General features: G+C 38.2%; 1 pseudogene; it reads left to right on the top strand.

Moving 5' to 3' along the window:
• The first annotated feature begins 1,553 nt into the window (after positions 1 to 1,553).
• On the top strand, positions 1,554 to 13,396 carry LOC110209653 (keratinocyte differentiation factor 1-like; annotated as a pseudogene).
• The last annotated feature ends 417 nt before the right edge of the window (positions 13,397 to 13,813 follow it).

Below are 13,813 nucleotides of genomic sequence, written 5' to 3'. Positions count from 1 at the left end.
GATCCAGGTGTTTGTGTTTGCCTGTTTTACCACCTGGGCTTCAGGATTTCTTCACAATTGGAGGCTTCAGGGCTGTGACAGCTCACCTGGTGTTGGGTTGGAACCAGCAAGGCCAGGGCTTTAGGAAGCCTTTAGGTTGCTTTCTTCGACTCCTTTCAGATGAACACTGCAGGGTACTTATCCACCTGGGGCCCCTGTAGTTCTGCCTCCGTTATTTTAGCTGAGGCACTGGAAGACCTGTTTGCTGGGCTGCTGCACTGCTGCTCCCCATCTTTCTTCTAGTTTAGCTGGTCCAGGTGTTTTTTCTGGGGTGATAATTTCTGGGTTTTCACAAGTTGATAGGGGAGAGTGAAAGTGACTACCTTTTCACTCCGCCATCTTGGCTCCCTTGGGATATCTTTAAAAGGTGATCAGCAGATTATTTCAATTTCTATTTTATCCTCTGGATCTAAGATATCATGACAGTTTTTTTAATATAATTCTTTAAATGTGATGACTAACCTCTTTTTTTCATCATAGCTTTCAGGTAGTTCAATAATTCTTAAAATCTTCTCCTCAATCTATTTTCTGGTTAGTTGTTTTTCTAATATGATATTTCACATTTTCTTCTATTTTTTAAATTCGTTTGCTTTTGTTTTACTGTTTCTTAGTGTCCCTTAGAGGCATTAGCTTTCACTTTTCCAATTCTAATTTTTAAGGAATTATTTTCTTCAGTGAGTCTTTGTACCTCTTTTTTTATTTGGTTAGTTCTATTTTTTAAAGCATTCTTCCCTTAAGTAGATTTCTGTCCCTTTTCGCTATTTGGCCAATTATAAGGTGCTCCTTTCTTTAGTACTTTTTGTTTTTACCAAGCTACTGAGTCTCTTTTCATAATTTTCTTGCATCACTCTTATTTCTTTTCCCAAATTTTCCTCTACCACTCATTTGATTAAAAAAAAAAAGTTGAGCACTTCCAAGAGTTTTGTTGGGCTTATACCCAAATCATAATTTTCTTTGAGGCTTTGTTTGTATCTGATTTGACCTTGTTGTTTTCTTCATAGTTTGTGCCTTCATTTTCCCTGTCACCATAGTAATGTGTATGGTCAGGTTCTTTTTTTGTTGTTTGCTCATTTTATTTTTCAGTCTATTTCCTGACTTTTTATTTTTTGTTAAAGCTTTACTCTGTTCTCTGGGTAGAAGGGACACTGTTCTAAACTTCAGATCTATCTAGGTCTGGGAGTTTGCAGGAGGGTGTTTTGTGCTTTCAAGGTGGTATTATCTAGGAAGAAGTGTGGTCACAGCTCTCCTGGCCTGTGTTCTTCTTTATTCGGGAACAGACTTTATTCCCCTGAATTCACCAGTGCTAGCACTCTTCTTGGCCCTGTGACTATAACCCCTGCACCCACAGTTGCTAGTGCTCTCCTTTGTCTGGGAATTGAGAGTAGGGTCCCTATTCCTCTGTGAGCAACTACAAGCATTCCTGTCTGCCCTGGAACTGTGACCAGGGTCTTTGCTCCTGTGTGGCCACAATAGCTATTTGTTCTTTTGGTCCTGGGACTGTGACCTGTAACTATATGGACAATGCAAAAAGTCCTGGACCTAGCACCTGCAAAGGGTACCCTGCAGTCTCCTTCAGACCAGTTGTTCAACTTTATAATCAGTGGGGTGAGAGCTCTGGAAACTGCTGCTTCTGCCAAAAGAGCCACCTTCAAGGCATCCTGCTGACTTGTCACAGCCTGGCCTTTGATATGTGTTTCTATCCTTCCCTCCAGGTCTGCCCAGCCACCACCCTGATTAGATAAACCTTTACTGCTGACCTCCTAAGTTATCTTGGCATGAAAAAAATGTTTCATCTAAACTTTTGTTGATTCTGCCACTCCATAATTCAATTTGAAACACTATTTTAGAGTTACTTGGAGGTGAATTTGGGGACAGTTCAACTGAGTTCTTCTCTACTCTGACATCTTGACTCCATCTTGCCATAAAATTATTGATATTACTTCGTTATAGCACCTTTTGTAAAATGTCCAAACTTTTAATTAGTTCATTTTTTTTTTTGCTTCTGCTTTGTCTGAGATCATGACTGTTACACCTGCTCTTTTTATTTTGGCAGAAGCAAAATAAATTTTGCTCTAGCCCTTTATTTTAACTGTGTATGTTTTTCTGATTCAATTGTGTCTCCTGTAAATAACATATTATTGGATTCTGGATTCTAATCCATTCTGCTATCTTTCATTTTATGGGAAAGAGCATCACATTCATAGTCACAAGTTATGACTACTATTTGTTTCCTTATGTCTTATTCTCTCTCTTCTCTCTCTCTCTCTCTCTCTCTCTCTCTCTCTCTCTCTCTCTCTCATTCTCTCCTCAAAAGTATGTTTTGCTTCTGACCACTGCTTCCCTTCATCTATCCCTACTCCCTCTCATATCTCTTTTTCCCTATTCACCTCATTTCTGTATTGCATAAGATAGGCTCCTATACCCAGCTAAACATGTATATGTATTTTTCCTTCTTTGAATGCTAATGAGAGTGAGGGTTAAGTATTGCCCTCCCCCACTTTCCCCTTCGCTATAAAAACTCTTTCTTTAGTGTCTCTTTTATGTGAGAAAATCTTCCACATTCTACTTCTCCCTTCCCTTTCCTCCTAGTACATTCCTCTTTCTCAACCCTTCCTTTTTTTAAAAATCATCCCAAAACATTCAACTCACATTCATCCCCATTGTCTATGTAGAATCCTTCTGACTGCCCTAATATGACAAAATTCTTAGGAGTTACATATATCATCATCTCATAAAGTAATGCAAACAGTTTAACTTTATTGGGTCCCTTTTTATGTTTCTCTGGAGTCTTGTGTTTGAATGTCAAGTCTTATATTCAGCTTTGGCATTTTCAGCAGGAATGCTATTTCATTAAATATCCACTTTTTCAGTTTTGCTTTGTAAGTTAACTTCTTTGCCCTCCAGAATACCATATTCCAAGGCCTCTGCTCCTTTAATGTAGAAGCTGCTAGATTTTGTGTCAATCTGACTGTGGCTCTATGATATTTGAATTATTTCTTTCTGGCTGCTCGAATTATTTTTGTCTTTGACTTGGAAGCTCTGGAGTTTGGCTATAACATTCCTGGGAGTTTTCATTTTGGTATGTCTTTGAGGAGATAATCTGTGAATTCTTTCAATGTCTATTTCACTCTCCAATTCTAGGTTATCATGGCAGTTTTCCTGGATAATTTCTTTAAAAATGTCTAAGCTTTTTTTTTTTTAGCATGGCTTTCAGGTAGTTCAAGAATCTTTAAATTATCCCTCCCTGATCTATTTTCCCAGGTCAATTGTTTTTCAGATGAAATATTTCACATTTTCGTCTATGTTTTTCATTTTTTCAACTTTATTTTATTGTTTCTTGATGTCTCATGGAGTCATTAGCTTTCCTTTGTCGAGTGCCAATTTTAAACATATTATTTTCTTCAGTAAGCTTTTGTACCTCTTTTTCCATTTGGCCAATTCTGCTTTTTAAGGAGTTTTTTTCTTCAATGGTTTTTTGTTCTTCCTTTTCCACTTGGTCTATAATTTTAAAAGAAGTCATTTTCTTCAGTATTTTTTGTGCATGTATTTTTTCTTACACCAAGCTATTTATTCTCTTTGCACAGTTTCTTGCCTCACTCTCATTTTTCCTTAACTCATCTGTCTCTCTCTCTCTCTCTCTCTCTCTCTCTCTCTCTCTCTCTCTCTCTCTCTCTCTCTTTTTCTCTCTCTTTCCTTCTCTCTTTCTCTCCAAATCTTTCTAGAATTTTTTGTTGTCCTTGGGGTCCAATTAGCATGTTTCTTTGAGGTTTTGCTTATACATATTTTCACACAGTTGTTTTCTTTTGAGTTTATGTCTTGGTCTTCTCTGCCACCATAGTAGCTTATTATAGTCAAGTTATTTGTTGTTGTTATTCTTGTTATTGTTTACATTCTTCCAGCTTGTTTCTTGACTTTGATTTTTATGGTAAAGTTGAGCTTTGCTCACCTGGATCATAGAGGAGTCATAAACTTAAGGTTCAGGTTTATTTTTTGCTGCTGTTTTTAGAGCTAGTACTGGGGGACATCAAGTTTTCAGTTGATCCAAGGAGGTACGATCTGGTTACAGGTGTGGTCATTGCTCTCCTGATGTGTGTTCCGGTTTTACCTAGGAATGCCCCCTGCTCTCTGTAGTCCCAAGCACTAGCATTCCTCTTGGCTCTCAAAGTGTGACCAAGGCCCCTTCTCTCTTGTGACTGACCACAATCATTCTTCTCTCTCCCCCCCAACTGTGACCCAGAATTGTGTATGGGCAATAGAGTTGCCACTGAGCACCTGGTACATGCAGTGCCAGCATAATCTCTTTCTGACCAGTTGTCCAACTCCCTTACCATCTCTAGGCTGAAAACTTCCAAAGCTGCTGCTGCTGCTGCTGCTGCTGCTGCTTTGCTTATGCTATCCCCATACAGGCTTTTGGCCAGTACTCACTTTGGTGTAATGTGTTATCTTATGTTGGAAAATGTCTCACTTTGACATTTTGTTGTCTCTGCCACTCCAAAATTTTATGAGAGGTTATTTCAAGGTTGTTTGAAAGAGACAGCTTGAAGAGTTTAGCTGGGTATCTGCCTCAAATCTGCCATCTTGGTTCCACCCTGTATTTGACCATCATTCACTTGATTCATTAAAACATATTTGTTGAAGGGTATTAAATTGAAGAGGAGTTTTGTATCTTTTCCTAGAGGAAAGAGGCAGCCACTGGAGCTTTTTAAGTGGGAGATTAGCATGTTCTTGATAGATACCTAATAAATATTTGCTGCATTTAATTTGGAATTTGAAAGGACCTTGGAGATTATCTAATCCAGGGGTAGGAAACCTTTGGCCTTGAGGTCCTGAAGTTCAGCCCTTTAACTGAATCTAAACTTCACAAAACAAATCCTTTTATTGAGGGGATTTGGGGGATTCTAATCTCATTCTAATCTATTTCTCTCACTTTTGTACATAAGGAAACTCAAGCCAAGAGAAATGAAATGATTGGCTAAAATTGACACAGATAGTAGAAGAGGCATGATTTGAACACAGTCTGTTGATTCTGAATCTTATGCCTTCTCCACTGTACCATACAAGATGGGGTAGCATTTTGGGGTGCAGCAATAAGTAGGGAAAAAAGCATTATACCTGCATCATCTGGCAAATGTCCAAATCCATTATTTTTTTGCTATGTGTCCAGCCACATGTATACTTATTTACTTTCTTCACTAATTCCACAGATTGTCCTCTTAAATTTTTTGGCAGTGTGACAAAGAATACCTTTGAGGAGAGAGAACAGTGGAGATGCATAGGTTTAACCCCAAGGCAGAGATACAATAAGTATGTTTTGTTTTGCTCAAGAATACAAGAAATGTTCCTGTTCCAAGAGATCCCATTCCTGAAAGGATAGCTCATGCCTGAGGATGCCCCTTAGCCATATGGAAGATAGACAACTAACTGAGCCACTTCCTGAAAATGCCCTGCTGAAGCCTGGGCTGAGGAACTACCACCAGTATTTTTGCACAATGAATCCATTTTCTCCCATAAGGGAAGCAGCTTTAGCACCTGGAAGTACAGAAAGAACAGGAGAAAATAGGAGTTAGTCTGGAACTAACCCAAGGTAGATTCTAAGTCACTATGACCTAGGCTTCCATTTATCACTGATCAGTCATTCATTCAGTCAACAAGCATTTATTAGGTATTTAGTATGTGTCAGGTATTGTGCTAAGCACTGGAAATATAAATACAAGTAAAAAGAAAAATAGTCCTTATCCTTAAGAAATTTACATTCCAGTGGGGAAGACAACATGTAAAAGAAAGCTGGAGAGGGGGGAAAGAAAGGTTACCCAGCATGGGGGCATTATGGAGATGTTCAGAGTAGGGGAGTCTAGTGGTGAATTAAGAGATTGCTGGCATCAGCCCACTATTTAAATGGAGGTTCTGGGAGTAATCCTCCACCCTCCAATCAGAGAGAGGAGGCCCAGAGGCAAATGGCATTTTTGAACATCATTAGGGTCTTTCACTGAGGTGAAAGGCTGATTGATATTATGAGTACACTAAATGATGATTTACTTCATTGAGGACTGTTTTCCATATTTTGCTCCTGACAGCCTTTTCAGTCATAAGGATGTTCTATGCTCATTGACCACTCCCCTGATTGAAAGATTTACTGGTTGATAGCTTCCCCTCCACCCACTTGTACATATAGGTCCATGGAGAACAACAAACCTAAATGATCCTTCCTCCCTGAAATCAATATGGAGGGATTGTAAAGTACAGGCATTTCCCTAGAGTCCCAAATGGCCTTCAACAGACATGTCCTAATGAAGCAAAGTTAAAAATCTGTAATAAATTAATGAGAATGTGCCTCTTAGTGGCAATCATCCATCCATTCCCTCTTACAGCACCTTTTAATTATTGTTACTAATGACAGATTTTGGGGGTCAATGATTTCAGGAAAGGGGAAAAATATTTTTTCTGCTTTCAGATAGGAAATGTAGAGCCTCTGCATTCTGCATGCATGGAATAGCCAATGTTTATTACTTGCAATTCTATCTATTTCCTTTTAAAATGCTAGATTGTGGCATCGCTTCAGTGGGCTAAAAAGAGCACTTCCTTAGATTGCTCTTTCTCCTTCAGAAAGAGGTTGTCATTTCGCACTGTTATTTCTCATCTTTTATAGTCAGTAATAACAGGAGTAATATTATGTCCAATTCTCCTCTTCCAGTTACATAGGGTGCATCAGTGTCCCCTAAGGAGTTGTAGAAGGGAGAACAAAATACTCTCCTCACTCCACACCAATTCTTTGCTCTAAATGGGTGTATGCCCATTTTAAAGGACAGAATCATTTAGCTGTTAGTTGTTAATTCCATAGTTGTGTAAAATCCCTGTGATCTGGGATTGTTTCATTTTATTTGGGCCCTCAGTGTCCAGCACAGTATCTGGTACATTGAAGGTACTTGATAATATCTATTTACTTATTGATAGTTGGAGGCTAATGTCAAAGTCCAAATCCTTCTAAATCTGATTTTCTAAATGTGCTTAGGAATTTGTTATCACAAGCTGGCTGTTCTCAGAGAATTCTGGAATTCTTCTGTTGTGGGATTTTTCCCATAGTAGCACACCCCTACTCTGTACTCTCCTAATTCCCAATCAGAGTAGAAGTCTGAGTCCTCAAATTATTATCCCTGGAACTATAAATGCTTGGAGTTTCTAATACTGTAAGTCACAGATGCCCATCCAGTGTGCTCCCTAGATACTAATCAACAAATGGACATGAAAGAACCTTTACAAAAGGATGCTTAATGAAAAAGTTAGAGTAAACATAAAAGACACAAAAGCACTCCTCCCCAAAAAACTGGGGAACTGAAAAAAAAAACTTCAGAACCGGACACCTACCTAGTAATAGAGAGAGTAAACAGTGGGCACAAGCCAAACTAGAGAGGAACTCTCTTCAGTAACAAACAAGGTCCTTTGGGAAGCTATGCTCTAACTTGAAGCACAAAACTACTGAGTCACATGTAGAGAATATTTGGAGTCAACGATTACCTCTAGACTCCTGATTATCTCTGGGACTCCATGTCTTCCTTCAAAAACTACCCACCATTTACTTTTCCATGTATCCAGATTCAGTTACTGACCTGAGGAGACCTCAGATGACTTTTCCAACTTTTCAAAGCTTACAAGGCTGTAGTATCATCCATCTACTCTAAAGAATTCATTCATCTATGATATGGAAAGAATAAACATAATAAAAATAAGCAACATGAGTTCAAGGAAACATCATGGCTGGATAGGGGGATAAGACAGCTAAAGTCACTTACCCTCCTTCCATTTGGAATCCCCTAGAAGTTCTTCCTCACTTAAAAAATACAAATCAAGAAAGAAAGAAGTACAAAAAGGGCAGAGGAAGGAGAGCACCAATCTTCTTGTATTAGAATTCAGTTCTGCTTCTATCATCAGTCTTTTTAGTTCTGAACATTGCTGGACAACTCCTTTCATCATATAGCACTAGACACTCAGTTATTCAACCTAGAAAAAAGGCCCCCTAAAGCTCCATATGTTGGATTGAAACCAAGTTGAAAGTATGCATACTCCTAATAATGGGTCCTTATTAGACAATCCAATATCACATGTGCTCTACTCAACTAAATGGAAGGTTTTATCCAAGGTGATGTTCTTGTATACTTTGGCCTTCTTTGATGATGAGTCATGCCTCATCATCATAATATATCCGTTGAAAACACTTATCTGTAGATAATCTCAAAATGTGTCCCCAGGTCCCAATCTTCACAAAAAAGATAGGAAAACTTACAAAATTTATTCTCGGTTTACAAATGAAGAATCTAAGAATGATGACCATATTAAGAGATCATACTGCTAAACCCTAGGCAGAGTAAAACTGAAATCATCCTTCATGGCAGCCTGCTAGTTTGCCCAGCCCATACTCCTTTTCAGGTCCCTTTCTTTGCCTCCACTCAATCAACTTAATCTCTCTTTGTGACACTCTTAATTACATATTTAGAAATTGTTTAGTAAGGGAAAGCAAACATGAACACAAATTCTGCTGTTAGGTTGAGACAAAACAATTCAGTCCTACCACTTTTCTGCTAACCTAGTCCTTGCTTTTCTTCCCTTCCCACTTGATGGAAAAGAGAAAAAGATAAGGCATAGATCCAAATAAATGACATCATAGAGTAAGCAGAATAAATAAAAAAATAAGATTTTCATCTAGTTATCTATTTTCCACAATGACTAAGTAGTTGTCCTTCTTTGTCCAAGATTGCTAATGTAGGCTCCAGAGCCCATAAGAAATTCATATCATGGGGTTTTCTTTTTATGAGCTTGCATTAGGAGGAGACTGTTAGATTATTTTTTAAAAGAATTAAGAGTTTGTATGCACTGTTTTTCTCAGTGAAAATTCTTGGCTAAATCAAATATTGACCCAATTTCAACATGAAAGTTCCCAAGCAAAACAAGATCCTTTCAATTTCCAGCAGACAGAGAGGTCTTGACTGAATAATCTGTTAGTTTAGAGATTTACGTGATGAAAATACATCAGTTTTCAGCAAAATGAATGCATCATTTCCAGTACTCATGTGAAAATTTGAATGAGATGACACTAATGTCTTCTTATTTATATTAATCCTCAGCATCCATTAACAATTGAAACTTCAGAAATATTCCAAATGCCCCAAAAGCCCTTCAAACAAATGGGCCACATATGTATATTTTTCTATATCTCTTTCATAAATTACAGGTTTTCCAGTTAAAGAAGTCGGATCTCTCTAAATAAGAAATTTACTCATAATTAAAAATGGAGATAAAACCTCTTTGACATTTTTGAGTATTATTTTCATTATGAATAATAAGAAAATCTTATGCTGATATAGCACTTCAAAGTTTATGAAGCAGTTGTCGTACATTATCTCATTTCAGACACACAAAATAGGAAGTGCAATAGTATAGTGGAAAGAGTATGGATTAGACAGAGGGAAAGCATGGCATTCAAGCATTGACTCTGGGACAGGCCCTGTATTAAACAATATGGATACAAATACAAGCAAGTAAGATAATTCTTGCCCTGGAAGAACTTACATTCTAATGAGGGAAGACTACATAAAGGGATTGGGAAAGGGGTGGAGGTAGGGTATTTGGGCATGGTGAAAAGACAGAAGGGAAGTGACACAGAGGCCTGGGCCAAGGCAAGATAAAGTGAAAGCTCACTTATCAGATCTGGTGAATCAGGGGTGGAGCCCAGGTTTTGGTGGAAGGTAGATCAGAATTATAACCAAAGAACAAATATCAAGAAAGTCAAGGGAACTGGACTTCAAATCCCTGTCTCCTATGCTGACTACTTGTGTGATCTTGGATAAGTCATTCACCCAACATGGGCCTCAATGCTTCAATCTGTTTCCTCATCTGCAAAATGAGAGAGTTGAACTAGATGTCTTCTGTGGTCCCTTCTTCTTGCTCTACTTCTATGATCCTATGACTTCATGAAATAGATTGGTGCTATAGATTAGATAGCTAACAAACAATAAATAACAAGAAACATTTATTAAATATCCATTAGCTGCAGGCAGATAGAAAATGAATCAGGCATACACCTTAAAAAATAGGAAAAGAAAAATTTTAAAATTCCCATTTAAATACCTATTGGAAATCCTGAAAATCCAATGAGAAATTAATAAATTTGAAGGTAAAATATTGAAGTAATAAATAAAAGTAGGAGGTGGTTTCATGGGGCAAAATAATTAAGTAGATTAAACCATTGATTAATTTGTGAGAAAAAAGAAAAAAAGGAAGGAAAACCAAATTACCAGTCTCAAAAGTGAAAAGAATGAATATACCACCATTGAAGATGAAATTAAAGAAATTATTAAGATTTATTTTGCCCAAATATATGCCACTAAAACTGATAATCTAATTGAAATGGAGGAATATTTACACAAATTTAAATTTCCCAGATTAACAGAAGACGAAATAGAATATTTAAATAATGCTATCTTAGAAAAGGAAATTGGACAAGCCATAAATGAGCTCCCTAAGAATATATCCCCAGGACCAGATGAATTTATAAATGAATTGTACCAAACATTTAAGGAACAATTAACCCCAATACTATTTATACTACTTGAAAAAAAAAAGGTAAATAAATAGTTCCAACAAATTCCTTTTATGACACAAATATGGTGCTGATACCTAAACCAGAAAGAACAAAAACAGAGAAAGAAAATGATAGGCCAATTTTTTAATGAATATTGATGTAAAATTTTTAAATAAAATACTAGCAAGGAGATTATAACAACATATCACAAAGATAATATGCTATGACCAGGTGGGATTTATACTGGGAATGCAGAACTGGTTCAATATTAGGAAAATTACCAGCATAATTGGTCATATCAATAATGAAAATAACAAAAATCATCTGAATATATCAATAGATGCAAAAAAAAAAACCTTGGCAAAATACAACATTCATTCCCATTAAACACACTAGAAAAGACAGTTATCAGTGGAGCATTTTTTTTTTAATGACAAGTTGTATTGAGCTAAAACTAAGAGCAAACATTTTTTGTAATAAAGATAAACTTGAAGGCTTTCAAATAAGAACAGAGGTGAAGCAAGGATGCCCATCATCAACACTATCATTCAATATTGTATTAGAAATGCCAGCTATAGCAATGAGACAAGACGAATACCTTGGAAGAATAAAAATTAGTAGTCAAGAAGCAAAACTATCATTCTTTGCAGAGATATCACAGATGGTATCCTTAGAGAATCCTAGAGAATCAACTAAAAAATCTAGTTGAAACAATTAACAACGTTAGCAAGGTTTTAGTATTTAAAGTGAACCCATATTAGTCATCATTTCTATATAATACCAAAAAAAAAAAAGAGAAAAAGATAGAAAGAAAATTCCATTCAAAATAACTGTAAATAACATAAAATAGTTTGCAGGACACTTACCAAGACAAACCTAAGAACTACATGAATACAATTTTAAAACACTTTTCACACAAATAAAAAACAGATAAAAATAATTGGAGAAATATAAATTACTCTTGGGTTGGCTGAGCCAATATAATATAAATGATAATTTTACCAAAACTACTTATTAATTACCAAAGAATTATTTTGTAGAGCTAGAAAATCTAACAAAATTCATCTGGAAGAACAAAAGTCAAGAATATCAAAGGAATCAACAAAAAAAAGGGTGAAGGAAGGTGGCCTAGCTGTATCAGATTTTTTTCTTTAGCTCATCATATATGTAATTTTAATTTTCTCTCAATTATGTGTAAAAAATTAACATTTTTTAAAATTTTGAGTTCCAAATTCTTTTCCTTCCTCCTGCCATCCTTCCCAATGAAAGCAATTTCGTTTGATTATGCAGTCATACAACACATGCAACACATTTCCATAGAAGCGATATTGCAAAAGAAAACATAACCAAAAAAAAAATGAAAACCTCAAAAAATGATGAAGTAAAAAAGTGTGCTTCAATCTGCATTCAGACCCCATCAGTTCCTTCTCTGGAGGTGGATAGTATTCTTCATCAAAAGTCTTTTGGAATTGTCTTTGATCATTGTATTGCGCAAAATTAAGTCTAGATCACTTACCAGGTAACCACAGGCAGGGTGGTAAGCCCTGTCCTGCCCAGGTCCATTCCTGCTACTGCCATTGGTAGCAACAGAAGGAGCTGGACAGAGGCACCTCTAATGTGGTAAGCTATTCATGGCTGGCATTCTGGACACTCTTGTCCACTGTCTTTCTCTCTCCAGAAGGCCAGCACTCTCAGTGGGAGAAACCATGAGATATTATAGCCCCAGAAATCTGCCTTGAGGTGTATATATATACCCTCAAGTCAAGCCAAACCACTACCTGGCTCAGCCAGCCACCCCATGACAGGTCCACCAGCCTAACCCCAAGGACCCCGGCACTTGAGAATTAGAGAGCATCACTTATTTATCAGGCTTGGCTGAGGGCCCCAACCCCACCTTGCACACCCCAGGCTCACCCAGCCATGGGTGGAACTTTGCAAGACTGTATTATGTTTCTTCCACTGCTAGGCCTGCTATCAGCACTGAGTTGCATGCACAGTTACAATGGGCTGCCTGCTTTCAGTGGGCCCTCCAGAGAGCTTTTCTGACCAGGGCTGGGGCAAGGAACATTGTGGTGGCCCACTCTGCAACAGTCTAGCCATTGTTTTCCCCAGCTGGTGAGACACAGAGAGATTCAAAATGGACATTGGTAGCAACTTCAGCTCCCCCAATGTTAAGTTGAAGGATATCCCTGTGTACACAAATTGGGGTGAGCCACCTGACTCCTGCTACATGAAGCAGTTGGCCAAGCAGACAGCCAGACACAACCTGCCTGGGACCTTAGGTGGGACCCTCTGGGCTTGGACAAGTATTACTCCTTCCATGAGTGAGACCTCAACATGCCTGAGTTCAGAAGTGGCTCCATGAGCAGGGAGATTGATGTGCTCATCTATAAGAAGCTGACAGGGCTATTCAGCATTCATCAGATTGAGAAACTAGTCAACTGCACTTCAGGCATGGCATTTCTGGAGAAGACCAAGATCTGTGACCTCATCAGCCCCCATATGCCAAGTGCCACCTAGTCTGAGGCATCACCTGCATTAGTACCCACAAGAGTCACAACTGCCTGGCCACCACCTCAGAGAGCCTCCTGAGCCAGGGGCCACTCCCATGGAGGCACTGAAACCATGGTGGCCTCAGTCCTCAGCCAGGATGAGCTGACTGTGTAGATCTCCCAGGAAATTGCATTTAGATGCCATCACTAGGAAACAAAGGCACATGACCCCTCCTTCCAGGGAACTGAGACAGACTTTTCAGGGATGTACCTGCTCCAAGTGTATTTTTAGCCCTTACCCCAACTCTTGGGGACCTCCACAGGTTCCCTGAACCATTTTTCCTTCCAGTGTGCCACCTTCTAAACAGTTCTCAGGGTGAGACCTTAGCAACAGGCTGCAGGCTCCAGATGCCACCCTCTCATGTGTATATGCACTGTATACCCCTTTCTCCAGGCCTAAGATTAATTTCCTAATATCATGAAGCACTGGGTTTTGGGGGTTTTTTACCTTAATCACCAAGGGCTTCTCTCACTAGCTCTTCAGGTGAGGGGTGTACAGGTTCTCCTCCCAAACACCTAGGGCCCTGCAGGCTTCAAAGGCTTTATAACTAACTCATGGATGGACAGATGTTATTCTTTCATTTCATTATCAAAGGTCTCTCATCATCATAACACATTAGGATTGACACCAATATTTTTTTAAAAAATC

The sequence above is a fragment of the Phascolarctos cinereus genome, unplaced genomic scaffold (genome assembly GCF_003287225.1).
Source record: "Phascolarctos cinereus isolate Bilbo 61053 unplaced genomic scaffold, phaCin_HiC Scaffold_9;HRSCAF=440, whole genome shotgun sequence".
In the NCBI taxonomy this organism is placed as follows: Eukaryota; Metazoa; Chordata; class Mammalia; order Diprotodontia; family Phascolarctidae; genus Phascolarctos; species Phascolarctos cinereus.
The sequence above is the reverse complement of the archived record's forward strand: the minus strand, read 5'-3'. Positions and strand labels throughout refer to the sequence as shown.